At 36.4% G+C, this 26,791-nt stretch overlaps 1 long non-coding RNA gene across 1 annotated transcript in view; it reads left to right on the top strand.

Moving 5' to 3' along the window:
- The window catches only part of LOC112620348, a 78,267-nt gene extending 51,690 nt beyond the window's left edge, over positions 1 to 26,577 (top strand). Inside the window, exon 3 of the long non-coding RNA XR_003118516.1 lies at positions 26,227 to 26,577. This is a non-coding gene — a long non-coding RNA (uncharacterized LOC112620348). The remainder of the gene's footprint in view (positions 1 to 26,226) is intronic.
- The last annotated feature ends 214 nt before the right edge of the window (positions 26,578 to 26,791 follow it).

The following is a 26,791-nucleotide window of genomic DNA, read 5'->3' as shown; positions in this document are numbered from 1 at the left end:
CAATCTTTGCTTTGGTTGCAATTGCTTTTGGCAATTTCATCGTGAAATCTTTGCCCATGCCTATGTCCCGAATGGTATTGCCTGGATTTTCTTTTAGGGTTTTTATAGTTTTGGGCTTTACATTTAAGTCTTTAATCTATCTTGAGTTAATTTTTGTATAAGTTGTAAGGAAGGGGTCCAGTTTCAATTTTCTACATATGGCTAGCTAGTTCTCCAAGCACCATTTATTAAATAGGGAATCCTTTCCCCATTTATCATTTTTGTCAGGTTTGTCAAAGATCAGATGGTTATAGATGTGCAGTCTTATTTCTGAGTTCTCTATTCTGTTCCATTGGTTTATGTGTCTGTTATTGTACCTGTGTCATGGTGTTTTGGTTATTGTAGCCTATAGTTTGAAGTTCGGTAGTGTGATGCCTTCAGCTTTGTTCTTTTTGCTTAGGATTGTCTTGGCTACATGAGCCCTTTTTTGGTTCCATATGAATTTTAAAATAGTTTCTTCTAATTCAGTGAAGAACATCAATGGTAGTTTAATAGAATCTATAAATTACTTTGGGCAGTATGGCTATTTTCACAATATTGAGTCTTCCTATCCATGATCATGGAACGTTTTTCCATTTGTTTGTGTCCTCTCTGATTTTCTTGAGCAGCGGTTTGTAGTTCTTCTTGAAGAGGCCCTTCACTTCCCTTGTTAGCTATATTCCTAGGTATCTTATCCTTTTTGCAGCAATTGTGATTGGGAGTTTATTCATGATTTGGCTCTCTGCTTGTCTGTTGTTGGTGTATAGGAATGCTTGTGAGTTTTGCACATTGATTTTGTATCCTGAGACGTTGCTGAAGTTGCTTATCAGCTTAAGCTTTTGGGCAGAGACAATAAGGTTTTCTAGATACAGGATCATGTCATCTGCAAACAAAGATAATTTGACTTCCTCCTTCCTATTTGTATACCCTTTATTTCTTTCTCTTTCCTGATTGCCCTGGATAGAACTTCCAATACTATGTTGAATAGGAGTGGTGAGAGAGGGCATCCTTGTCTTGTGCTGATTTTCAAGGGGAATGCTTCCAGCTTCTGCCCATTCAGTATGATGTTAGTTGTGGGTTTGTCATAAATGGCTCTTATTATTTTGAGTTGTGTTTCTTCAATCCCTAGTATTGAGAGTTTTTAACAAGAAGGGGATGTTAAATTTTACCAAAGTCCTTTTCTGCATCTCTTGAGATAATCATGTGGTTTTTATCTCTAGATCTGTTTATGTGATGAATTACATTTATTGATTTGCATATGTTGAACCAGCCTTGCATCCCAGGGATGAAGCAAACTTGATTGTGGTGTATACGTTTTTTGATGTGCTGCTGTATTCAGTTTGCCAGTATTTTATTGAAACTTTTTGCATCAATATTCATCAGGGATATTGGCATGAAGTTTTTCTTTTTTGGTTCTATTATCTGCCAGGTTTTGGTATTAGGAAGATTCTGGCCTCAGAATGAGTTAGGGAGGAGGCCCACTTTTTTAATTGTTTGGAATAATTTCAGAAGAAAGGGTATCAGCTCCTCTTTGTATCTCTGGTAGAATTCAGCTGTAAATCCATCTGATCCTGGGCTTTTGTTGGTTGGTAGGCTATTTACTACAGCCTCAATTTCAGACCTTGTTTTTGGTCTATTCAGGGATTCAACATTTTCCTGGTTCAGTCTTGGGAAGGTTTATGTGCATCCAGGAATTTATCCATTTCTTCTAGATTTTCTGGTTTATTTGCATAGTGGTGTTTATAGTATTCTCTGATGGTTGTTTGTATTTCTTTGAGGTCAGTGGTGGTATCTCCTTTATCATTTCTTATTGTGTCTATTTGATTCTTGTCCCTCTTCCTCTTCTTCCTCCTCTTCTTGTTTCTCCTCCTCCTCCTCTTCCTCCCTCCTCTTCCTTTTTTATGGCTGCATACTATTCTATGGTATATACATGCCACATTTCCTTTATCCAGTGTATCACTGATGGGCATTTGGGTTGGTTCCAAGTCTTTGCTATTGTGAACAGTGTTGCAATAAACATACGTGTGCATGTGTCTTTATAGTAGAATGATTTATAATCCTCTGGGTATATACCCAGTAATGGAATTGCTGGGTCAAATGGTGTTTCTGATTCTAGATCCTTGAGGAATCACCACACTGTCTTCCACATGGCAGAACTAATTTACATTTCCACCAACAGTGTAAAAGCATTCCTATTTCTCCACATCCTCTCCAGCATCTCTTGTTTCCTGACTTTTTAATGATCGCCATTCTAACTGGCATGAGATGGTATCTCATTGTAGTTTTGATTTTTATTTCTCTAATGTCCAGTGATGATGAGCTTTTCTTTTGTATGTCTGTTGGCTGCATAAATGTCTTCTTTTGAGAAATGTCTGTTCACATCCTTTGTCCACTTTTTGATGGAATTGTTTGTTTTTTTCTTGTAAATTAGTTTAAGTTCTTTGTAGATTGTGGATATTATCCCTTTGTCAGATGGATAGATTGCAAAAATTTTCTCCCATTCTGTAGGTTGCCTGTTCATTCCGATGATAGTTTCTCTTGCTGCGCAGAAACTCTTTAGTTGGATTAGATCTCATTTGTCAATTTTGGCTTTTGTTGCCATTGCTTTTGGTGTTTTGGTTATGAACTTTTTCCCATGCCTATGTCCTGAAGGGTATTGCCTAGGTTTTCTTCTAGGGTTTTTATTGCTTTAGGTCTTACATTTAAGTCTTTAATCCATCTGGAGTTAATTTTTGTATAAGGTGTAAGGAAGGGGTTCAGGTTCAGTTTTCTGCATATGGCTTAGTTTTCCCAACACTGTTTATTAAATAGGGAATCCTTTCCCCATTGCTTGTTTCTGTCAGGTTTGTCATAGATCAGATGGTTGTAGATGTGTGGTGTTATTTCTGAGGCCTCTCTTCTGTTCCATTTGTCTATGTATCTGTTTTGGTACCAGTACCGTGCTGCTTTGGTTACTGTAGCCTTGTAGTATAGTTTGAAGTCAGGTAGCATGAAGCCTCCAGATTTGTTCCTCTTGCCCAGGATTGTCTTGCCTATATGGGCTCTTTTTTGGTTCCATATGAACTTTAAAGTAGTTTTTTCCAGTTCTATGAAGAAAGTTAATGGTAGCTTGATGGGGATAGGACTGAATCTATAAATTACTTTGGGCAGTATGGCCATTTTCACAATATTGATTCTTTCAACAGCATGGGATGTTGTTCCATTTGTTTGTGTCCTCTCTTATTTCCTTGAGCGGTGATTTGCAGATCTCCTTGAAGATGTCCTTCACATCCCTTGTAAGTCGTATTCCTAGGTATTTCATTCTCTTTGTAGCAATTGCGAATGGGAGTTCACTCATGATTTGGCTCTGTGTTTGTCTATTATTGGTGTATAGGAATGTTTGTGATTTTTGCACACTGATTTTGTATCCTGAAACTTTGGTGAAGTTACTTATCAGCTTAAGGAGATTTGGGGCTGAAACAATGGGGTTTTCTAAATATACAATCATGTCATCTGCAAACAAAGACAATTTGACTTCCTTTCTTCCTATCTGAATACGCTTTATTTCTTTCTCTTGCCTGATTGCCCTGGTCAGAACTTCCAATACTATGTTGAATAGGAGTGGTGAGAGAGGTCATCCTTGTCTTGTGCTGGTTTTCAAAAGGAATGTTTCCAGCTTTTGCCCATTCAGTATGATATTGGCTGTGAGTTTGTCATAAATGGCTCTTATTATTTTGAGATATGTTCCATCAATATCTAGTTTATTGAGAGTTTTTAGCATGAAGTGCTGTTGAATTTTATCGAAGTCCTTTTCTGCATCCATTTAGATAATCATGTGGTTTTTGTCATTGGTTGTGTTCATGTGATGGATTACATCTATTGATTTGTGTATGTGGAACCAGTCTTGCATCCCAGGGATGAAGCTGACTTGATCATGGTGGATAAGCTTTTTGATGTGCTGCTGGATTTGGTTCGCCAGTATTTTATTGAGAATTTTCACATCGACGTTCATCAGGGTTATTGGCCTGAAATTTTCTTTTTTTAGTTGTGTCTCTGTCAGGTTTTTGTATCAGGATGATGCTGGCCTCACAAAATGAGTTAGAGAGGAGTCCCTCTTTTTCTATTGGTTGAAATAGTTTCAGAAGGAATGGTACCAGCTACTCTTTGTACCTCTGGTAGAATTCAGCTGTGAATCTGTCTGGTCTTGGGCTTGTTTTTGGTTAGTAGGCTATTAATGGCTGCCTCAATTTCAGAACTTGTTATTGGTCTATTCAGGGATTCGACTTCTGCCTGGTTTAGTCTTGGGAGGGTGTATGTGTCCAGGAATTTATCCATTTCTTCTAGATTTTCTAGTTTATTTGCACATAGGTGTTTATAGTATTCTCTGATGGTAGTTTGTATTTCTGTGGCATCAGCGGTAATCTCCCCTTTATTATTTATTACTGTATCTATTTGATTCTTCTCTATTTTCATCTTTATTAGTCTTGTTAGTGGTCTATCTATTTTGTTAATCTTTTCAAAAAACCAGCTCCTGGATTCATTGATTTTTTGAAGGATTTTTTGTGTTTCTATCTCCTTCAGTTCTGCTCTGATCTTAATTGTTTATTGTCTTCTGCTAGCTTTTGAGTTTGTTTACTGTTGCTTCTCTAGTTCTTTTAATTGTGATGTTAGGGTGTCACTTTTAGATCTTTCCTGCTATCTCCTGTGGGCATTTAGTGCTATAAATTTCCCTGTAAACACTGCTTTTGCTGTGTCCCAGAGATTCTGATACATTGTATCTTTGTTCTCTTTGGTTTCAAATAACTTATTTATTTCTGCCTTAATTTTGTTATTTACCTAGTAGTCATTCCGGAGCAGGTTGTTCAGTTCCCTTGTAGTTGTGCAGTTTTGAGTGATTTTCTAAATCCTGAGTTCCAATTTGATTGCACTGTGGTCTGAGAGACTGTTTGTTATGATTTCCATTCTTTTGCATTTGCTGAGGAGTGCTTTACTTCCAATTATGTGGTCAATTTTAGGTTAAGTGTGATGTGATTCTGAGAAGAATGTGTCTTCTGTTGATTTGGGGTGGAGAGTTCTGTAGATGTCTATTAGGTCCACTTGGTCCAGAGCTGAGTTAAAGTCCTGAATACCCTTGTTGATTTTCTGTATTGTTGATCTGTCTAATATTGACAGTGGGGTGTTAAAGTCTCTCACTATTATTGTGTGGGCGTTTAAGTCTCTTTTTAAGTCTCTAAGAACTTGCTTTATGAATTGGAGTGCTCCTGTATTGGGTGCATGTATATTTAGGATAGTTAACTCTTCTTGCTGCATTGATCCCTTTGCCATTATGTAATGCCCTTCTTTGTCTCTTTTGATCTGTGTTAGTTTAAAGTCTGTTTTATTAGAGTCCAGGATTGCAACCCCTGCTTTTTTTTTTTTGCTTACCACTTGTTTTGTAAATATTCCTCCATCCCTTTATTTTGAACCTATGTGTGTCTTTGCATGTGAGATGGGTCTCGTGAATACAGGAAACTGATGGGTCTTGACTCTATCCAGTTTGCCAGTGTATGTCTTTTAATTGGGGGCATTTAGGTCATTTACATTTAAGGTTAATATTGTTATGTGTGAATTTGATCCTGTCATTATGATGCTAGCTGGTTATTCTGCCCATTAGTTGATGCAGTTTCTTCATAGTGTCAATAGTCTTTACAAATTTTGTATGTTTTTGCAGTGGCTGGTCCCAGTTTTTCCTTTCCATATTTAGTGCTTCCATCAGGAGCTCTTGTAAGGCAGGCCTGGTGGTGACCAAATTGCTCAGCATTTGCTTGTATGTAAAGGATTTTATTTCTCCTTCACTTATGAAGCTTAGTTTGACTGGATATAAAATTCTGTATTGAAAATTCTTTTCTTTAAGAATGTTAAATGTTGGCCCCCACTCTCTTTGGGCCTGTAGTGTTTCTGCAGAGATATCTGCTGTGAGTTGGTTGGGCTTCTTTTTGTGGGTAACCTGACCTTTCTTTCTGGCTGCCCTTAACATTTTTTCCCTTCCTTTCAACCTTGGTGAATCTGATGATTATGAGTCCTGGGGTTACTCTTCTCGAGGAGTATCTGTGTGGTATTCTCTGTATTTCCTGAATTTGAATGTTGTCCTGTCTTTCTAGGTTGGGGATGTTCTCCTGGATGATATCCTGAAGAGTGTTTTCCAACTTGGTTCCATTCTCCTCATCACTTTCAGGTACACCAATCAAACGTAGACTTGGTGTTTTCACCGAGTCCCATATTTCTTGGAGGCTTTGTTCATTCCTTTTTATTCTTTTTTCTCTAATCTTGCCTTCTCTCTTTATTGCATTAAGTTACTCTTCAATCTCTGATATCCTTTCTTCTGCTTGATCAATTTGGCTATTGAAACTTGTGTATGCTTCATAAAGTTCTTGTGCTAGGTTTTTCAGCTCCATCAGGTCATTTATGTTCATCTCTAAACTTCTAGTTATTTATGTTCTTCTCTAAACTTCTAGTTAGCAGTTCATCTACCCTTTTTTCAAGGTTCTTAGCTTCCTTGCATTGGGTTAGAACATGCTCCTTTAGCTCGGAGGAGTTTGTTGTTACCCACCTTCTGAAGCCTACTTCTGTCAATTCGTCAAACTCATTTTGTTGCCTTGCTGTTGAGGAGTTGTGATCCTTTGGAGGAGAAGAGGCATTCTGGTTTTTAGAATTTCCAGCCTTTTTGCACTTTTTTTCTTATCTTTGTGGATTTATCTACCTTTTGTTTTTGATGCTGGTGACCTTCCAGTGGGGTTTTTGTGTGGACATCTTTGTTGTTGATGTTGATGCTATTCCTTTCTGTTTGTTAGTTTCCTCCTAAGAGTCAGGACCCTCTGCTGCAGGTCTGCTGGAGTTTGCTGGAGGTCCACTCCAGAGCCTGTTTGCCTGGGTATCACCAGCAGAGGCTGCAGACCAGCAAAGATTTCTGCCTGTTCTTTCCTCTGGAAGCTTCCTCCCAGAAGGGCCCCTGCCACATGCCAGCCAGAGTTATCCTGTATGAGGTGTTTGTTGATCCCTGCTGGGAGGTGTCTTCCAGTTAGGAGGCATGGGGGTCAGGGGCCCACTTAAGATGGCAACCTATTCCTTAGCAGAGCTCCAGAATGGTGGTGGGAGACCCACTGCTCTCTTCAGAGCTGTCAGGCAGGGATGTTTAAGTCTGCTGAGGGTGTGCTCACAGCCCTTCCCCTAGGTGCTCTGTCCCAGGGAGATGGGAGTTTTATTTATAAGGCCTTGACTGGGGCTGCTGCCTTTCTTTCATAGATGCCCTACCCAGAGAGGAGGAATCTAGAGAGGCAGTCTGGCTATAGTGTCTTTGCTGAGCTGCGGTGGGCTCTGCCTAGTTCAAACTCTCTGCAGCTTTGTCTACACTGTGAGGGGAAAACCATCTACTCAAGCCTCAGTAATGGTGGATGCTCCATCCCCCGCCAAGTTTCAGCATCCAGGTCAACTTCAGACTGCTATGTTGGCAGTGACAATTTCAAGCCAGTGGATCTTAGCTTGCTGAGCTCCATGTGGGTGGGATCTATTGAGCTAGACCACTTGGCTCCCTGGCTTCATCCCTCTTTCCAGGGGAGTGAACAGTTCTGTCTCAGTGGTGTTCCAGGCACTACTGGGATATGGAAAAAACAAAAAAACAAAAACAAAAAAACCTCCTGCAGTTAGCTCGAGGTCTGCCCAAATGGCCACCCCGTTTTGTGCTTGAAACCCAGGGCCCTGGTGGTGTAGGCACCTGAGGAAATCTCCTGGTCTGCGGGTTGTGAAGACTGTCGAAAATGTAGTATCTGGGCTAGAATGCACCATACCTCATGGCACAGTCCTTCATGGCTTCTCTTGGCTAGGCGAGGGAGTTCCCTGACCCCTTGTGCTTCCTGGGTGAGGCAACATCCCATCCTGCTTCAGCTTGCCCTCCATGGGCTGCTCCCAGTGTCTCAGTTGGAAATGCAGAAAGCACCCGCCTTCTGTGTTGATCTCACTGGGAACTGCATACTGGAGCTGTTCCTATTCAGCCATCTTGCCAGCCACCTCTGAATCATAAGATTTCTTTACATATTCTAGGTATAAGTCTCTCATCGGAAACATGATTTGCAAATATTTTCTCCCATTTCATGGGTTGTCTCTTCACTTTATTGATGATAACTTTTGTAGCACAAGAATTTTAAATTTTGATGTAATCCAATTTATCCATCTGTTTCTTTGTTGCTTGTACTTTTAGTGTCATATCTATGAAACTTTTCTCTTACTCAAGGTTATAAAGGTTTAAGCTGATATTTTCTTTTAAGAGTTTTATAGTTTTCATTTTATAAACTAGTTTTATGAAACTATAATTGTAGTTCTTACAGTGAGGTCTTTGATCCATTTTGTGTGAATTTTTCTACATAGTGTGAGGCAAGGGTTCAGCACCATTTACTACAAAGTCTATTCTTTCTCCATTGAATGGTTTGAATAGTTGAGTTGAATCTGTAGATCAGTTTGGGAAATATTGCCCATGATCATGGGTGTATTCATGGTATCTAATCTATGAAAATTATATGTTTTTCCATTTATTTAGGTTGTCTTTAATTTCTTTCAATAATATTTTATACTTTCCAGAACACAAGTTTTTCACTTCCTTTGTTAAATATATTTGTAAATATTTTATTATTTATGATGCTGTAAGAAATGAAATTATTTTCTTTATTTCATTTTGGATTGTTCAGTGCAAGTGTGTGTAGAAATACAATTGATTTTTGTATAATGATTTTGTGTCCTGCAACTTTGCAAAACTTATTAGTTTGACTAGTTTTTGCTAGATTATTTAGGATTTTCTGAATCATGATGACTTAATCATGTCATGTATACGTATATTTTACTTCTTTCTTTCAAATTTTGATGTCTTTCACTTCATTTTCTCCCCTAATTGACTCACCTTGTGTAATGTTAAATGGAAGTAGTGAGAATAATCACTCTTGTCTTGTTTCTGATCTTAGGGGAAAACATTCAGTTCTTCACTCTTACATACAGGTTGTATATACCTTATCTGAACTACTTGGGACCAGAAGTGTTCTGGATTTGGTGGGATTTTTTTGGATTTTGGTATATTTGCATTGTACTTACCAGTTGAACATCCCAAATAAAAAAATCAAAAATTTGAAATGATCCAGTGAACATTTCCTTTGAGCATGATGTCAGCACTCAAAAAGCTTTGGATTTTAGGGCATTTTGGAGTTTGGACTTTCAGATTTGGGATGCTCAACATATATTAACTGTGGGTTTTTCATATATGCCCTTTATCAAGTTGAGAAAGTTCCCTTCCATTCCTAGATTTTTATAAACAATATTTTAGTCTTGCATTGTGTGAAATGTTTTTCCTTTTCTGTTGAGATGATCATGTGAGTTTTGTTCTTTATTGTATTGATATGATGTATTACACTGATTAATTTTTGGTCTTTAAACATTTGTGGACTATTATCCATTATGGTGTCTGCTCAACAGTTATACCTTGGCAAGTGTGAGATAAGTGCTGAGTCCTGGCCATGTTGCTGTCCCTCATTTTTCAAAAAAACATTTAATATTAAGTATGGTGTTTCTAATGGAATCTTGTATTAAATGTCACACTGTAAAATTCAAAATTTGCCATTTCTCAGTTCCCTAAACTTAATAGAGCTGTTAGTAAATTGTCTTTACGAGAAATGTATCTCTTCCTATTTATCTGAAAGTAGGTGAAGATAATTTTGTATTGCTCCAGCCCTTCAGCCACCATTATATCAGAATAGGATGAAATTTTTAAACAACATGAATGTGTATCTATAATACACCTTTCAAAAAGAACACATTCTTACCAAATTACGCTGTTGTTTTTACTGGAGTCTTAGGTTTTATGATTTTAAAAACATCTCTAAGGCTCAAATTCTACCATTCTTGGTTTGAAATCAACCTCTTCTTTTCCTGTATGGTTGGAATGGTTACACAGCTATGGCCCACAAGCCAAATTTTGCCTGTAGACATGTTTTATTTGTCTACAGACTTTTGAAATTTAGGCCAAGCATGTACTCCTAGCTAGACACCATATTCAATCTTCCTATTGTCTTTTATTATGCATTTAAGCATGGCTTTGGAGCTTGTAATGCTTGCAGTAAACATCTTGTTTTTGACATTTTTATTTATCTCAATGGAACCATTATCTCTTGGCTTACCCAAATTTGAAATATTGGAATAATGGAATCATTATTAATAATTTTATAAAGATTTTTAAATATAAAAATCACTTAAATACAAATAGATTCTCATTATGTAAGATTTAGACAATCAAAAGTACAAAATGCTGAAAGTCCCTTTTCACTTCTGTCTACCACTTTTTTCTCATTTACATGTAATCATTGTCATTAAGTTGGGATGTGTTCTTCCAGCTCACTTTGTAGACTTTTACACGCACACGCACAGACAAATACACACACGCAGGCTATTTTTTTATATATAAAAAATAGGCTTGACAAATATAATCCAACTTATTAACAATGGTTACTTCTAGATGGGGAAGAAATAGTAGAGAGGAGGGAAGGGGCTTTTCAATCTTTAGCCATTACTACCAATTCTGTATAATCATGACTTACAAACATATTTATATGAAGACTACATCAGCAAGACACAAAACCCAGCAACTATAAATGAGAATATTGATCGATTGACTATGTAAAAATACTATACTGTATCAGTCAGGGTTCCATCAGATAAGCAGAACTAGCAGGGAGAATAATTATAAATATAAATTCAAATTTAAATACATATATATAGATATAGATAGATAGATATAGATGCAGATAGATATATATAGATAGAGATATGTGTGTGTACACATACAGACACACACACACACATATGGACTAGCTTGTGTGATTGTTGGGGCTTACTAAGAAAGTCTGAACTCAGTAGAGAAGGTTTTTAAAAAGGGAATATCATAGTGTAAAACTTCATATTCCTTTGGGAGAAGCCTCAGTCCTACTTTTAAGGCTTTTCAACTGATTTAATCAGGTTTACTCAGATTATTTAAGATAATCTCCCTTATTTAAGGTCACCTGAATAAGGACTTTAATTATATCTGCAAACTACCTTCACAAGAAAACTAAGACTAGATGTTTAATTAAATAATTACATATTGTAGCCTAGCCAAGGTAACACCTCACAAAAGTCATCACATATACAAACTAAAAATTTACATATAGCAAAAGACACTGTGAACAAAGATAAGCAACACGCAAGTAAAATATCTATACAATATAGGTAATAGACAAAGGATTAATATTCAGAACTTACTGAGTTCCCCCAAATCAGCAAGAAAGACAAGAAACAGTTGATAGAAAAATGGGCAAAGGATATGCTAGGCAATTTCCACACAAAATTTCATAGTCTGATGAAAAAATACAAGAGAATGCTCAAACTCACTACCAATTAGGGAACTGAAATGTAAAACAATACCTAATTTTTCCTGATTATTTTAGCAAACATTTAAAATTATGGATAATATCAAAAGCAGGCAAAAATGCAGAGTAATGGGAATTCCTGCTAGGAATCTGTCCTTTCTTACTTTCTTTGTTAATCACTAAGTTCATAAGTTTGATGTTTATAGTTGAGTCTTCCAACTAAATTCCCTGATTCTTTTCTCCCTGAGTTCAGCTTGCATAGTACTAGTAGATACATCTGAATTCTCTCTTTTTCTCTTACATACACACAGACAATGCCTTAACATTATTTGTAACAGCCTCAGCCTGGAAACCACTAACTGTCTAACAACTATAGCCTGGATAAATAACTTGTGATGTATTCATGCAACAGATTATTATAATAAAGAAAGTGACTATAAACTACAAGAATCAGCGTGGATGACTCCTCAAAAATACTGTTGGGTAAAGAAGCAAAACAATGAAGAAAACATCAAGCATGATTGTATCTAAACAAAGATCGAAAATGGCAAAACTAAACTATCTTATTTAGCAATGCATACCTAGGTAGTAAAAACATAAAGAAACACAAAGAAATGGTTATTCCAAATATTTAGGTAGCAATTACCTTATGATTTGGGAATGGTGGATGTGGAGGGAGAAAGTTGTGATTTGGGAGTTAAACTCAGGGGATTTCTGGGGTGCTTTTGATCTTAGACTTCTTGACTTTGATGGCAATGACATGTTAAACAGAACATACATGTTTTATGTTTCACTCTATTTGGTTATAGTTAATTTTTTTAATTTAAAAATACCACAAGGGAACTTCCTGAGGTGCTGGTAGTTTTCTATTTCTTGACATGAATGGTGATTGCATAATGTGTGATTAAAAAAAGTAAATTTACTTAAAATTTCCACACTTTTCTCTTTGTTCTATTTGGCTAAAAAATTGTAAAAATAAAGTGGATAAAAAACCTTTATGAATTACTCCCTGCCTACAGAATAAAGATCAGACCCCTAACCTTTCAAAGTCCTCCATATATTGACTACCAGAACCTTTCTAATCCTAACTCCCACTACTGCCTTCTGTGGAAACCAATAATAATAATGATAGCCCAAAACAAATTTTAAAAACCCCCCAAAACCCCAACCTTCAAAACTGCAAACAAAATTAAAAAGTCCACAAAGACACTAATTTTACTAAATTTCCTGTAACAAAAAACTTAACCTTGCTTCTTTTTATTCTTTATTTGAAGGATTTTGAATTGCCTACCACATGTTTTCCTAAGATGAATCAGAGGAGGATGACATGCTTGCTTAGTCTTTGATGATAATGAATATGTGTTTACACGATTGTCAGAAAGAACACATTTCTCCCAAGTTGTTACCTAACTGGTATTGTGTGTTTAGATTAAGAATTTTCTTTCTGATTTAAACCAGCTAAAGCCAGTTTTTTAAAGGACATATATATAAGATGTTAGATACTGGTTTGTGCCCAACAAAACACAGTGAAAACTAAATAACCCAAATCAAGCCCTGAGTCTTCATGTGCAGACTATCAGCTTCACACTTAGTCATAGTTAACTTCACACCTAAATGCCATTGAAAAGAAGCAGGGCCAAATATTCCTGGAAAATGGGACTCTGAGGTTCACAGACGTTTGCTGCAAATACCTGAGCCCCATGCTTTGGGGAGATTTCACTAAGAAGATTGATGTGCAGCTTCCAGGGGAAAGAATGAGGGAGGGGCAGGATGTGGTCTTGGTGAATCAGAAGCAGCCCTCCTTCCCCACCCCTCTTCTGAGTCAGCATGCAGCCACACGGCCCCACATGGTGCAGTTCTGGCTCTCGGATGAGCTGTCACACGGGGTCCTCCCTGCCTGCCTTCACTACAGCACTTGGTGATTTCCAGCACCGTATTTATCATATAAATAGTTTTGTTCTGTCTATAAATTAGTCAAGCAATCCGTTTTTGAATCTTTCTGATAGTGACACAGTGACGTGAGGTGGTGTTGGATTTGCTTGTTGTTGAATTTGCTTGCCTCATTTGGTCCTTAAAATGGTAAAGTAACATCACCCGTTTGTAGACAGCCTCGCAAAAATTTGAGCCCCTGGTTTTGGAACCAAGTCAGCTGGGTTCAAATTCCCACTTGCCACCTTCCAGACCTGGCATTTTATAAGTGCATGTATTCCTTTATGCCTTAGGGCATGAAACATGTGCTCAACACTTCATTGCTGCAGTGGGAACTGAGAGTCATTCTTGCTGGTGGTACTGGTGGCAGAAGTTACGGCAAGCTCCCACAGAGCAGTGGCTGGCTCCAGTGCCCGTGTCTGGGCTCCAGGGCTGGCAGTGTGGCAGAGTGGGCCACACTCACCAGTGCTGGGCAATAAAACAGCGTTTTTTTTTTTTAATTATTGTTATTATACTTTATGTCCTAGGGTACATGTGCACAAAGTGCAGATTTGTTACATATGTATACATGTGCCATGTTGGTGTGCTGCACCCATAAACTTGTCATTTACATTAGGTATATCTCCTAATGCTATCCCTCCCCCCTCCCCCCACCCCACAATAGGCCCCGGTGTGTGATGTTCTCCTTCCTGTGTCCAAGTGCTCTCATTGTTCAATTCCCACGTATGAGTGAGAACATGCGGTGTTTGGTTTTCTAAAAACAGCATTTTCACATTGGACCAGCTCCATGACTTCATTTGGGGTATTGTTCATGGCTACAGGGTCCTCACATTGGCTATCCTGGCAAATCTGGGAATTCTGCAATGCCCTTTTAAGCACATTCCCTTTTGCTTAAACGAAACCTGGTCTCTTTTAAATGTAGTAAAAGATATTGACTGATAGAGTGACCTTGTCAAAATTTACTTTCTCATCTATAAAATAGCTCAATAATAGCCATCTCTAAGAGTTATTGGGAGATTTCAATATATTAACGCATGCAAGTACTCAGTGTGGTGTCTGGCACTAAAATATTAGTTATTAATTATTAATAATGTGCTGGGCACAGGAAGAGCATTGGACTCTCTGTAATGAGAGTGTATCTTGTTATTGGGAGGGTCTCTCTGTTTCAGGGTTAGGAATGATAGGATTAAAAATAATTTGGGAATTTTTATGACTCATGACTTTATGGTTGGTTGATTTAGGCAACCATATAGCTTTCGTTTTACTTATTTAATTTGAATTTAATTTGTGGACTTGTAAGGGCATAAATATTAGTTTTACAGCTTGATTTTGACACAAAGCAAGATACTGAACATTAACACCACCACAGAGGCCTACTTTGTGCTCCTGTCCCTGTTGTTACTTCCTCCAAAGGTAACCACAGCACAGATTCCTATTACTATAAATTAATGTTGCCTGTTTTTGAATTTTATTTGAATGAGATTACATAGTATATACTCTTTTTGTTGCTAAATGTTACAGCTTTGAGATTCATTAATGTTTTTATAGATAGATATAGTTTTCTTCATTGCTAAATTGTATTCCATTATACATATGTACCACAATTGATCTATTCTATTGTTAACGGGTAACATGGTTTGGCTCTGTGTCCCTACTAAAATTGCATATCAAATTGTATCCCCAATGTCAGAGGAGGGGCCTGGTGGGAGGTCATTGAATCATGGGGACGGACTTCCCCCTTGCCACTCTTGTGATGAACAAGATCTGGTTGTTTGAAAGTGTGTAGCACCTCCCACTTCACTCCCTCTCTCTCCTCCTGATCATGTGAAGACTGTGCCTGCTTTCCCTTTGCCTTCTACCATGATTATAAGTTTCCTGAGGTCTCCCCAGGAGCAGAAGCCTATATAGCCTGCAGAACTGCAAGCTGATTAAAACTCTTTTCTTTATAAACTACCCAGTCCCAGGTATGTCTTTGTAACAGTGTGAGAATGGACTAATGCATGGGCATTTGGATTGCTTCTAGTTTGGTGCTATGGAGAATAATGTGCTAGGAATATTCTCATTCTCATAACTATTGTTTTGTGCACACATGTATGCATTTCAGTTAGGTTTATACCTGCAGATTGAATGACTGAATCATACGGTGCACATATGTTCAGCTTTACTGGCAACAAAATTTCCAAAGTAGTTTTTACCAATTTATACCCTCAAAGCATCCTATGAGTTTCTATTGCTGTATATCCTCATCAATACTTGGTATTGTCAATCTTTTTAATTTTAGCCATTCTGGGGTGTGTGTAGAGATATCCTATTTTGTTTTCAATTTGCATTTTCTGGATAACTAGTAATGTTGAGTACCTATTCATGTTCACTGGCCATTTGGATATCTCTTGTAAAAAGCTGTTCAAGTTTATTCCCCGTTTAGAAAAATATCGAGCCTGTCTTTTTTATAGATTTACAAGAGGTATTTACATAGTCTAGATATGAGTTATTTGTATGATTTAAATATGTCAAATATCTTCTTCCACTTTGCATCTTGCCTTTTCATTCTCTTAATGGTGTCTTTTGATGAATAGATGATTTAAATTTTAATAAGTCCAAATGATCAGTAATTTTATTAGGCTAGTACATTTTATTTTAATTAATATACTTTATTTTTAAAGCAATTTTAGTTTTACAGAAAAATTGAGCCAAAGAGCAGAGATTCCCATATACTCCCTGCTCTTCCAGTTTCCCTATTAATTTGTGTCTTGCATTGATGTGATACATTTGTTACAGTTGATGAACTGATATTAATACATTGTTGTTAACATAAAATCCATCTCTTCTTATATATTTATAAATATTCTGTTGGTTCTGTTTGTCTGGAAAGCCCTGATTTATACACCCTGGCAACCACTAATCTTTTTACTGTCTCCATAGTTTTGTCTTTTCCAAAATGACATTTGTTGGAGATATACATATTTAGCCTTTTAGACTGGCATCTTTCACTTGGCAATATGCATTTAAGGTTCCTCTATATCTGTGTGTGGATCATTTTTTCTTTTTGTTCAATAATATTAATATTACATTGTAGGGATGTACCACAGTTTGTTAATCCATTTATCAATTGAAAGACATCTTGGTTGCATTCAATTTTAGGCAATTATTAATAAAGTTCCTGCAAACATTCATGTCAAATTTTTGTGTGAACATAAGTTTTTAACTCATTTGGGCAAATACATAGGAGTATGATTGCTGGATCATAAGGTGAGACAAGGTTTAGCATTGTCATAAAATTCCATTTGTCTTCCAAAGTGGCTGTACCATTTTACAATCCTACCAGCAATGAATAAGAGTTCTGGATGGATATGTGTGTGTGTGTGTGTGTGTGTGTATGTTTGTGTGTGTGTTCTATATATGTATATGTGTGTCTGTGTGTGTATACATGTGTGTATGTAAAACTTGATCCCTACTTCACATCAGATATAAAAATCAATTTCAGATGGATTGAAAGGTAAATCAATAAAGGTTCTAGAATATAACATAAGAGAAGATACTGCTTACAATTTCCTTTAAAGCATTAACTTAAAAGAATAAAAAAACAAGTCACAGACTGAGGGGAAATATTTGTAAAACACGTACATGATAAAGATCTTCTATCCAAAATATACAAAGAACTCTTAAAACTCAACAGTAAGAAAACAAACAACCCAATTACAAAGTGGGCAAAAGACCTGAACAAACACCCACCAAAGAAGATATACAGATGGCAAATGGCATATCAACAGATATCCAACATCATATGCCATTAGAGAGTTTCAAATTACAACAAGATAACACCACCCATCTATTAGAATGGTTAAAATCCAAAACACTTTAATACCAAATGCTGATGAGAATGTGGAACAATAAATCCAGCATAATTTATTTAAAAGGTCATCCTTTTCCCACTCCATCATAGTAACGGTGTTGTTGAAAATCAGGTAACTGTATATAAGGACTATTTCTGGACTCAATTCTGTCCTCTTGGTCTGTTTATTTTTCCTGGTGCCAATATCACTCTTTTGGTTACTGTAGCTTTAAAATAAACTTTGATAGCTCTAAGCTAATCTTCTTCACAATTCTCTTGGCTATTCTTGATCCTTTGCATTTCCATATAAAGCTTAGAAACAATTGGCCAATTTCCATACACACAGAGAGATAAACAAAAAACAGGCTGAGAACTTGATTGTAAATGTTTTGAATCTATAGATCAGTGTTATCAAAACTTTTGGTCTTGCGACCCCTTTACAATCTTAAAAAGTATTGAGAACTCTGAAGAGCTTTTTTTTATGTGAGTTATATCTATTAATTGTTACCACAATGATATGGAAAACTGAGAAAATTTAAACATACTTATTAAATCATTTAAAAATAACAATAAACCCATTACATGTTAAAATAAGTGAAAACATAAATAAAGTGAAAACAGCTATGTTTTCTAAAAGAAAAAAAAATTAAGTGAGAAAAAGAAACTTGCTTTATGTTTCTGCAAATTTTGTTTGTTTGTTTGTTTGTTTGTTTTAGATGGAGTTTTTCTCTTGTTGCCCAGGCTGCAGTGCAGTGGCACAATCTCGGCTCACTGCAACCTCCACTTCCCAGGTTCAAGCAATTCTCCTGCCTCAGCCTCCCAAGTAGCTGGGATTACAGGCATGTGCCACCATGCCTGGCTTGTTTTTACAAATTTTTTTAAATGCCCAGCTTAATGGAAAACAGTGGGATTCTTTTATTGCTTCTGTCTTTAATCCATTGTGATATGTTGTTTTGATTGCAGTACATAAAGAAAATCTGGGCTCCGGTATATGTAATTAAAAAGGAAAATGTTTTAGTAGTCTTTTTCAGAAAATGGTGAATCTTCTTCTTTGATACTACAATGAAACAGAAAAAGTGGTATTTTCTTAAATTTTAAATGTAATGTTTGATACTTTAAAAATGGGTTTTAATTCCCTGGTGATTTTTTTTTTTAATCTTCTCATTAATGTTTTTTCAAAATATCACAGTTATTTTAAAGCCAGTGTCTTATAACTCCAGTGTTTGTATCACCTACGGTTCTGTTTTTAATTGTCTATTTTTTCTCTTTATTTTTGTTTGTTTGGCCCCAATTCCTAGTATACTTAGTAATTTTTTACTGATTACAAGAAATTTATTGAGAAAATTATAGAGTCTCTGAATGATGTAAGCTTTTCCAGAGAAGATTTAGTTTTTTCTCCTGGAGGGCAGGTAGAGTACATGCAGAACACTTTAATCTGGTTAAGGCTTTTCTATTTTTGAATTATTCTTACTCCTAGGGTATATCCCTTTCAGGGCCCTAATTGAAAGCCTGAAGTGTTTGCTAGTGCCTCTTTTACTTGGTGGTTCCTGAATTCCAATTTTTGTTTCCTTGGTACCATGAGATTGCCTAAATATCTGCTTAGCTTTTTAGCTTCTTAGCAGCTGCTTTCTGTCTAGTTTCTGCCATCTTGCCCCATATGTGCTCATCTTAGAAATCAGGAAATGCTTCATACGAAAATTTGCATGCAGAATGTTGGGCTTACTTCTCTCTGTAACTCCCTTTTCTCCTGGAGCTGGAGTCTTATATTCTGGGCTTTCATTTCTCTTCTATGTGCAGAAAATATATTAAAAGTAAGAATAAAGTTTATTACAGAAATCAAATATGTCTTAATATTAGGAAATGTATGAATATGGTTCATCAAAATGTTTTAAAAATCAACAATCCTTTTTAATTATAAATGTTTTTCTTAGTAAACTGTAGCTTGATGACTGCTTTATCAACAGGACTTTAAAAAATCTAGTTATCTATCCAAGGGATTGACAAATATGGCACATGGGTCAGACACTTGTTTTTGTAAATAAAGTTTTATTGGAACACTGACCTGCCAATTTATTTATGACATCTATGGCTACATCCATGCTACAATGGCAGAGCTGAGTAGTTGTAACAGAGGTTGGGTCATAGTCTAAATCCTAAAATATTTACTCTTTGGCCCTTTAAGCAGATGTTTGCCAATCCTTTATCTATCTTAGGCAGTTTCCTCATCTGTAAACTGGGGATAACGTCACCTTACTTCACCGGGTAATAAAATAATTTTATATCATTATATATATTTGTGTATACAGTTGACTCTTGAGCAACACAAGCTTGAACTGCACAGGTTCACTTGCTATGCAGATTTTTCTCAATATATTTTGGAAAATGCTTTGGAGATTTGCGATAATTTGAGAAAACAGATGAACTGCGTGAATTAAGAAAAAATTAGATATGTTATGAATGCACATAATATGTGTAGACATTAATCTGTTTTACCATTTACTATCAAAATATGCACAACTGTATCATAAAAATTTAAATTTTATCAAGATTTACATACACACTTATAGACCAAAAATGGTGCCATTTGTGGTGGAGAGAAGTGTAAACAAATGTAAAGATGCAATTGTAAGCAATAACTGCATAAAACTAATTGTAGTACATATTATAGTACCATAATAATTTGTTTGTTTGTTTGTTTTTTGAGACAGAGTCTCGCTCTGTCGCCCAGGCTGGAGGTGCAGTGGCGCGATCACGGCTCGCTGCAAGCTCCGCCTCCCGGGTTTACGCCATTCTCCTGCCTCAGCCTCCCGAGTAGCTGGGACTACAGGCGCCCACCACCATGCCCGGCTAATTTTTTGTATTTTTAGTGGAGACAGGGTTTCGCCGTGTTAGCCAGGATGGTCTGGATCTCCTCACCTCGTGATCCGCCCGCCTCCGCCTCCCAAAGTGCTGGGATTACAGGCATGAGCCACCGCGCCCAGCCTACCATAATAATTTTATAGCCACCTCCTATTGCTATTGTAGTGAGCTCAAGCGTTTTATCTGCCTAAAATGCTATGTAATGCTAATCATCTCCGTGTGAGCAGTTTGTCTCTCTAGTAAATTGCGTATAGCAGTAAAAAGTGGTCTCTTGTGATTGTTGCGTATTTCCCATTATGCTTAGTGCCATACTGTAAATCTTGAATAACATTAGGGGACCCATACGAAGTGCCACTAGTGATGCTGGAAGTGCTCCCAAGAAGCATAGAATCGTCATGATATTACAAGAAAAAGTTGACTTTCAGACAGATGATTCATCCAATAAACAGACCATGTAAATGTATGATATTGATAAATACAATATAGTATTGTAAATGTATTTTCTCTTCCTTATTATTTTCTTAATAACATTTTCTTTTTTCTAGCTTATTTTATTGTAATAATACAGTATATAATATACATAGCATACAAATATGTGTTAATCTACTGTTAGCCTACTACAGTAGGCTATTAATAGTTAAGTTTTTGGAGAATCAAAACATACATGTGTGAGGGGTTGGCACTCCGACCCCTGCATTGTTCAAGGGCCAACTGTATATCTGGATGGGTGTGTATACAACTGTATATCTGTATATTTTTATGTGTGTGTACACATACACATAATATTTTCACTCAACATTAACATCGAGAGAGTCAAATAGAGGGGACAAGTGATGGTTCTTAACATTTCATTCTGTTCTATTCAAAAGTTTTACAGGTAGTCTGGGTTGATGAAAGGTATAATTATAGTTAGGAGAAATTAGAAAGTAACCTAATAATCTCATAAACACAAGGACCACAATTGGGCTCCTTTGACAGTAGAAACATACCACAATACACAGAGACATATTTTTCCCTAGCTTGGATCAAGAAAAAAGAAATCTCTAGACCAAAAGAATTAGAGGAAATGTTGATCAATTACTTGGCTCAGTTTGTTGCTTTAGGTGGGTGTGTTTATAAATTACTTAGGCCATAGCTTAACTTTCAAAGATCTTCTGAGACATTTTTTTTCTGTCTTATTCCAACATTTTTTTTTTCTTTTTTGGCATCAATAAATTCTTCTTAGTGTCTCATCAAAATATCTCTAGAATTACATTTATCTTATTTTGTTCTTCTTTTTCACTCTTTTGAGTACACGGAGAACAAATTATCAGTGACTTCAGTTACTAAAATCCTTCAGTTACTTGATGAAAACCATCAAGCCTCACTTGAGTCAGCTGTAGAATGAGCACTTTTAATATTTTTTTCACAAGACCTGCTCTGTTCTTTTAGCTTTTTAATCAATGACAATGGGGAGGTTATCCATGGAGAGCATTAAATGAAAATCCAAATGTTGCAGCAAATATTTAAATTGATTAGAAGGAGCGTAGGACATGAAGGGAACTAATGTATGTTGGATGTCTATATGAGAAGTTATACTAGCCGTTTAACTACATTAAGGCACTAATTCAAGTAATATGCTATCAATTCTATAACTAGGTGATATCATTGATATTTTATAGTTGAAGCTAGGAGACATTGACTAAGATATATACAATTAGTTGCAAAAATTTCTGAGGAATGTATAAGTAGGTAATTTGTAAGTAGTTGTAAGTAGTTAATGCCACTTGCAAGTTGTAGTTAACTCTTTTGTAATCAATCTGATGGTACAGTCATTTATATTATTTCTCCAAGAATATAACACAGGCAGAGGAGCTGAGAGCTTAAGAGTTTAGGCTTTGATCTGGATTCAAAGTGCTCTACCACTTTTTATCTATATAATGGGAAATGGATTTAATATTCCCAAGCTACAGTTTTCTCTTAAGATAATAATAAGAATACTTTATAGGATTGTTGTGAGGATTATATGAGATAACACATATAAAATCTTAGCATATTTCCATGTAAGGGCACAATACATAGTGGTTTTTATTAATATTATTGCAGGTGAGTGGTAGAGCCAAGATTTTTCGGACTTATTTATCTTAGTATCTTCAGGGCTTAGAGTAGTATATAGTCTTCAGAAGAGAGAGTTGTCACACAGCACAGAGAAAGTGAGTTAACAAAGAATATTTAGGAATAGTTAAGCAAGTAAGGGTCTTCTTAGGCCTAGAGAATGGCAATATTGACAACACATGTACCTAAAAGTATGAAAGGAAAATATCAGAGTTTGATATTTTTGGTGGTTTGTTCCAAAAATACCAACAAATAAATTGCGATGCAGTGAGAGATTATTTTTTAATCTGATGACAGTGCATGACTTCAATTGGGTCAGAGAAAACTAGATGCTCAGATTGGAGGCTGAGCCTTGGATGAGAGGGGATGAAGGCCTGCTCCAGGGTGGCAAAGGGAACAAAAGAAAGGCATAGATTTCGGAGACATCATGAAAGAAGATGCAGGCTCAATAAAGTATCTTGAGTACCTACCATGGGTTAGGTGTCATGCTAGGAGCCTGTGTGGTTTTCTCGTTGATTTGGAGGTGACAAACTGAGGCTCTGAGAGACTAAGTGATTTGCTTAGTGTCACAGAACTAATAACAGATTTAATGTGGGGTTCTCATTCCAAGGCCAGCTTTGATTTTTAAATATACGTCAACTACCTCTCTTGGAGTCAATGACAAATTGGACATGGAAGAAAGATGAGGAGGGAAGCAAGATAATTGAGAACATAATAATACCATGAGAAGTCAAGAAGTGAATATGCACTAGCATGCATATATATACATGCACACACACACACACACACACACACACACACTGTCCCATCCTCCCTGTTATGGTCTGAATGTTGGCATCTCCCTTAAATTCATACGTTGGAACCTAGCACCAGTGTGATAGTATTAAGAAGTGGGAGTCTTTTGTGAATAAAGTTATGAGGGCTCTGTCTTCATGAATGGGATTAGTACCTCTTATAAAAGAGGTTGAAGGGAGCTGCCTTGGCCCTACTGCCATGTGAAGATGAAGCAACAAGTTGTCATCTATAAAGCAAAGATTCCTCACCGGACACTGAATCTGCTGGTGCCTTGATCTTGGACTTCCCAACCTCTGGGACTGTGAGAAATAAATGCCTATTATTTGTAAGTCTTAAGTCAGCGTCCAATATGAGCATCCAGTTTTCTCTGACCCTATTGAAATTTTGCACTGTCATCATATTAAAAAAAATCTCTCACTGCATTGCAATTTATTTATTGATATTTTTGAGCACCCAGTCTAAGGTATTTTTTACAACAGTCTGAATGGACTAAGACGCTCCCAAATATATAACAACACACAAAGATTCTCTAGTTAATATCCATAATCACACAGAATCCACAAATCTCTTATCTGACAGCAATGTTTTGAAATAAACTTGTGTAGTATGCCTCCCAAAAAGAACCAAATACAAATAGATATAGTAAAGGTATATGGCCAATTTTTATGGAACAGTGACCAAATCATAGCACTGTGGTTACATGCATTATGTCATTTAATCACAATAACCCTGTGAGAGTCTTATGAGGTAGGTATTCTCATTGAACCCATTTTACAAACAAGGAAACAGATGCACAGAAAGATTGCCCAACATAAACTGTGATATAGAGCTGGCATTGTCTTTTATCTAGAAATTGGAAATTGGAAGCATAAGTATATTCCATGCTTTGTTTTGCTAAATTCCTATTTTTAGGATATTTAGGTGCTACATGAGGGTATGTAAGCAACTCAGATAAACAAACATCATCTTTCTGCATTGAGGAGCCAGTGACAAAATGACAATGTATTATGACCTTTGTGTATATGTGAATAGCATATCTTAGAACTTTGCCCATAGCAAACATAGTAGAATAAATGCATCAATATCTCTGTAATAAATGGGAGATGCTGCTTCTAGCTAGTGTTCTCTGTTTCTATCTCCTAGGTACAGTATACATTTTTTAGTTGTTCACCTCTTTTTCTCTGTTATTTATTTTATCTTTCTTCCTGCAGACTTACCCTTTTAGAATATGACCATCAATTTTTACTACCAGTCCCAAAACAGAGCTTCTCTTTTTAGCTCCACCCCAGTCCTGAGCATCTTCCCACTCCACTTGGGAAGCTGAAAACCTCACAGGCCATGCTTTTATGGATGCCTGGATACCCCCCAGTGTGGGCAATAAAGCTCTTTATATAGAGAATGGAATTATGGCTCAGTATCTATTTGAGCTTGCTGTTCCTGGAACCAGAGATAGTTTATTTGTGACCAACAGAAAACTTACTAATCTTCTTTAAGTGACAGAAACCCAGCTGAAACTCAAGCAAAGGAAAAAAATCATTTGGTTGACTGGAACTAAGAAGAATCAAAGAGGAGCTGGAATCAGACACTATCCCAAATCTCTCTCTTTCTCTCTCTCTCTCTTCCCATATCTCCCTCTCACTTAGAGGATTGTCAACAATGAGAAAAATACAACCTATCTCCTACTGGCTTAAGAAATAAGTCCTTCATTTCCTTCAAGTGTTTGTTCAAATCTCACTTCTTCAGTGAAGCCAACCAATTCTCACTTTATTCAACATCAAAACCTGTCCTTTTGATCCCACATTCCTGATCCTTTTTGCCATGTTCCTCTTATGAATTTTTTTCTGCTTACTATTTCCTAACATACTATAGAATTTTCTTATTTATGTTTTTAGTTTATTATCTCTCTTGGCTAGAATGTGAGTTCCACAAGGGTAGGGATCTTGTGTTTTGTTCACTGAGCTACTTCAGACCCCTAGCATAGGGTATGGGACATGGTAGATGCTCAACGAATATGATTGCATGAATGAAAGGGAATCTATTATCTTACACAAGAAGAAATCTCAAGTTGAGTGGACCCAGGATTGTTGGTTCAATGGCTCAATGACATAATTGAAAATCATATTTTTTCCATCTTTCTTGTCTGCCATCCTCAGCACTTCAGCTAGGCCCCTTAAGCTGTCTCTCTCCATGTTTGCAAGACGGCTGCTGCAGTTCCAAGTATCACGTTGACAAGTATCACATGGTGATAAGACATATGCGGCAACAGCAGAAGGATGGTTACTAGCTACTTCTTTTCTGACTCTATTTTTTTTTTTCTTTAATCAGTGAAAAGTCATATATTATTTTTTAAAAGCCACACTTGCATATATAACAACTAAAGTTAAGATAACTGGTTATAATTGCATTAGTTTCTAAGCTAACCCTTACAAACAAGAATACTTATTCTTAATATAAGTTACTCAAGTGCAACAATGTGTTAGTTTTGGAAGAAATAAGTCAATGTAAATGTGTGAAATGTTAGGAAGGCATTTCTAGGTATAGTAAGTATAATAATTCAACATTGCTTTTGAAAAGTATAATAGCTAGAAAAACTATTTTTAAAAATCTGTAGTAGTTTCTTATTTTGATAAAATTCTTAGAGAGAAATAAAACATGAGATCTGCCACGAAGATGACTAATGGGAAGGTGTTCTTGATTATATTAAAGTAAGGCAATGTATCTTTAAAAACTGTGAAAATGTATTTTAAAATACAAATTTTCTATACAGTATGATATAGCCAAAATATATGAGAGACAATTTATTTGTTTTTTGGCTTAATCGATGGAATGCATATTTTATTTAACCTATGTTATAGGTCAAATAGATTAAAAAATTAACTTTTGCTAAGAACATGAGACGGTAGTAAGGGGTCTGTTGAACTCATTTAATATTACTCTTTGAAAAAGTAAAGAGTATATGGTGAAAAATATTAATTGAAAAATGGACTATATTGGTTGTAATCTTGTTCAACATTATCTGTAAGCCTCATGCTTATAAAATCTGAAGCAAAAATAACTACAGATCACCCTGTTAATCCTTTGGGCATTCCTAGTTGAATTAAGTTTGTCCTTGTTAAAGACATTATCTTCGTTTTTCTTCCCCCTCAGGCATGCATGTAAAACAGTTCCTGTCTCAATGTATGCCTTAGGCAAAAAGTTCAGTGCTCAATTACCTGCTGTCTGAAGTCTCATATTTTGCAGCAAGCAAGTGAAATAGCATTTTAATCAGAAGTCTTGACCTCTGCTCTTCTTTTCCCTTCACAGCACTGTAAGCTATTTGGCATATGAAGGTCTTGACCTAAGAAAACCATCTTGGATAACCACAGCAAGGAAAAGGAAAAATGCAACACCTAGGAGATTTCAGTAAACAGTAGAATCATGCCAACCTAATCTGTGTTAAAATGCTTGGAATGTGGGAGCCGCTGATGATGCCTGTTGTCTGTGTGTCTGACTGAATCCTTTCTTTTCTCAGAGCAGCAAAGCAAAGCCTGGGAACCAGGCCAAATGCCTGCCACTTACCTTAAATTGATCAGCCACTTTGAGATTAAAACCCCTGAAAGCTGCCACACCGTGAAAACAAGGCCTCCTTCACATTAAAGGCAAATTGCGACTTTGGGTTTGCTGTGATCTTTTTTCCATTTTATCCAGTTTTTCACAGTGCACTTTTTTCCCCCCTTTCCATTTATGCTCCAATATAGAAGCCAATAGTTACAGCATCTTGGCCAAGCATTCATTAAGGTTTATAAGAACAAAATTTATGGTTATTTAGGAGTTGGCACAAAGGCAGACTGTTGCTGGAAAAAGAAAAAGAAATACAGGTGGGAAATAG

The sequence above is a fragment of the Theropithecus gelada genome, chromosome 3, assembly GCF_003255815.1.
Source record: "Theropithecus gelada isolate Dixy chromosome 3, Tgel_1.0, whole genome shotgun sequence".
NCBI classification, from domain to species: domain Eukaryota; kingdom Metazoa; phylum Chordata; class Mammalia; order Primates; family Cercopithecidae; genus Theropithecus; species Theropithecus gelada.
The sequence above is the reverse complement of the archived record's forward strand: the minus strand, read 5'-3'. Positions and strand labels throughout refer to the sequence as shown.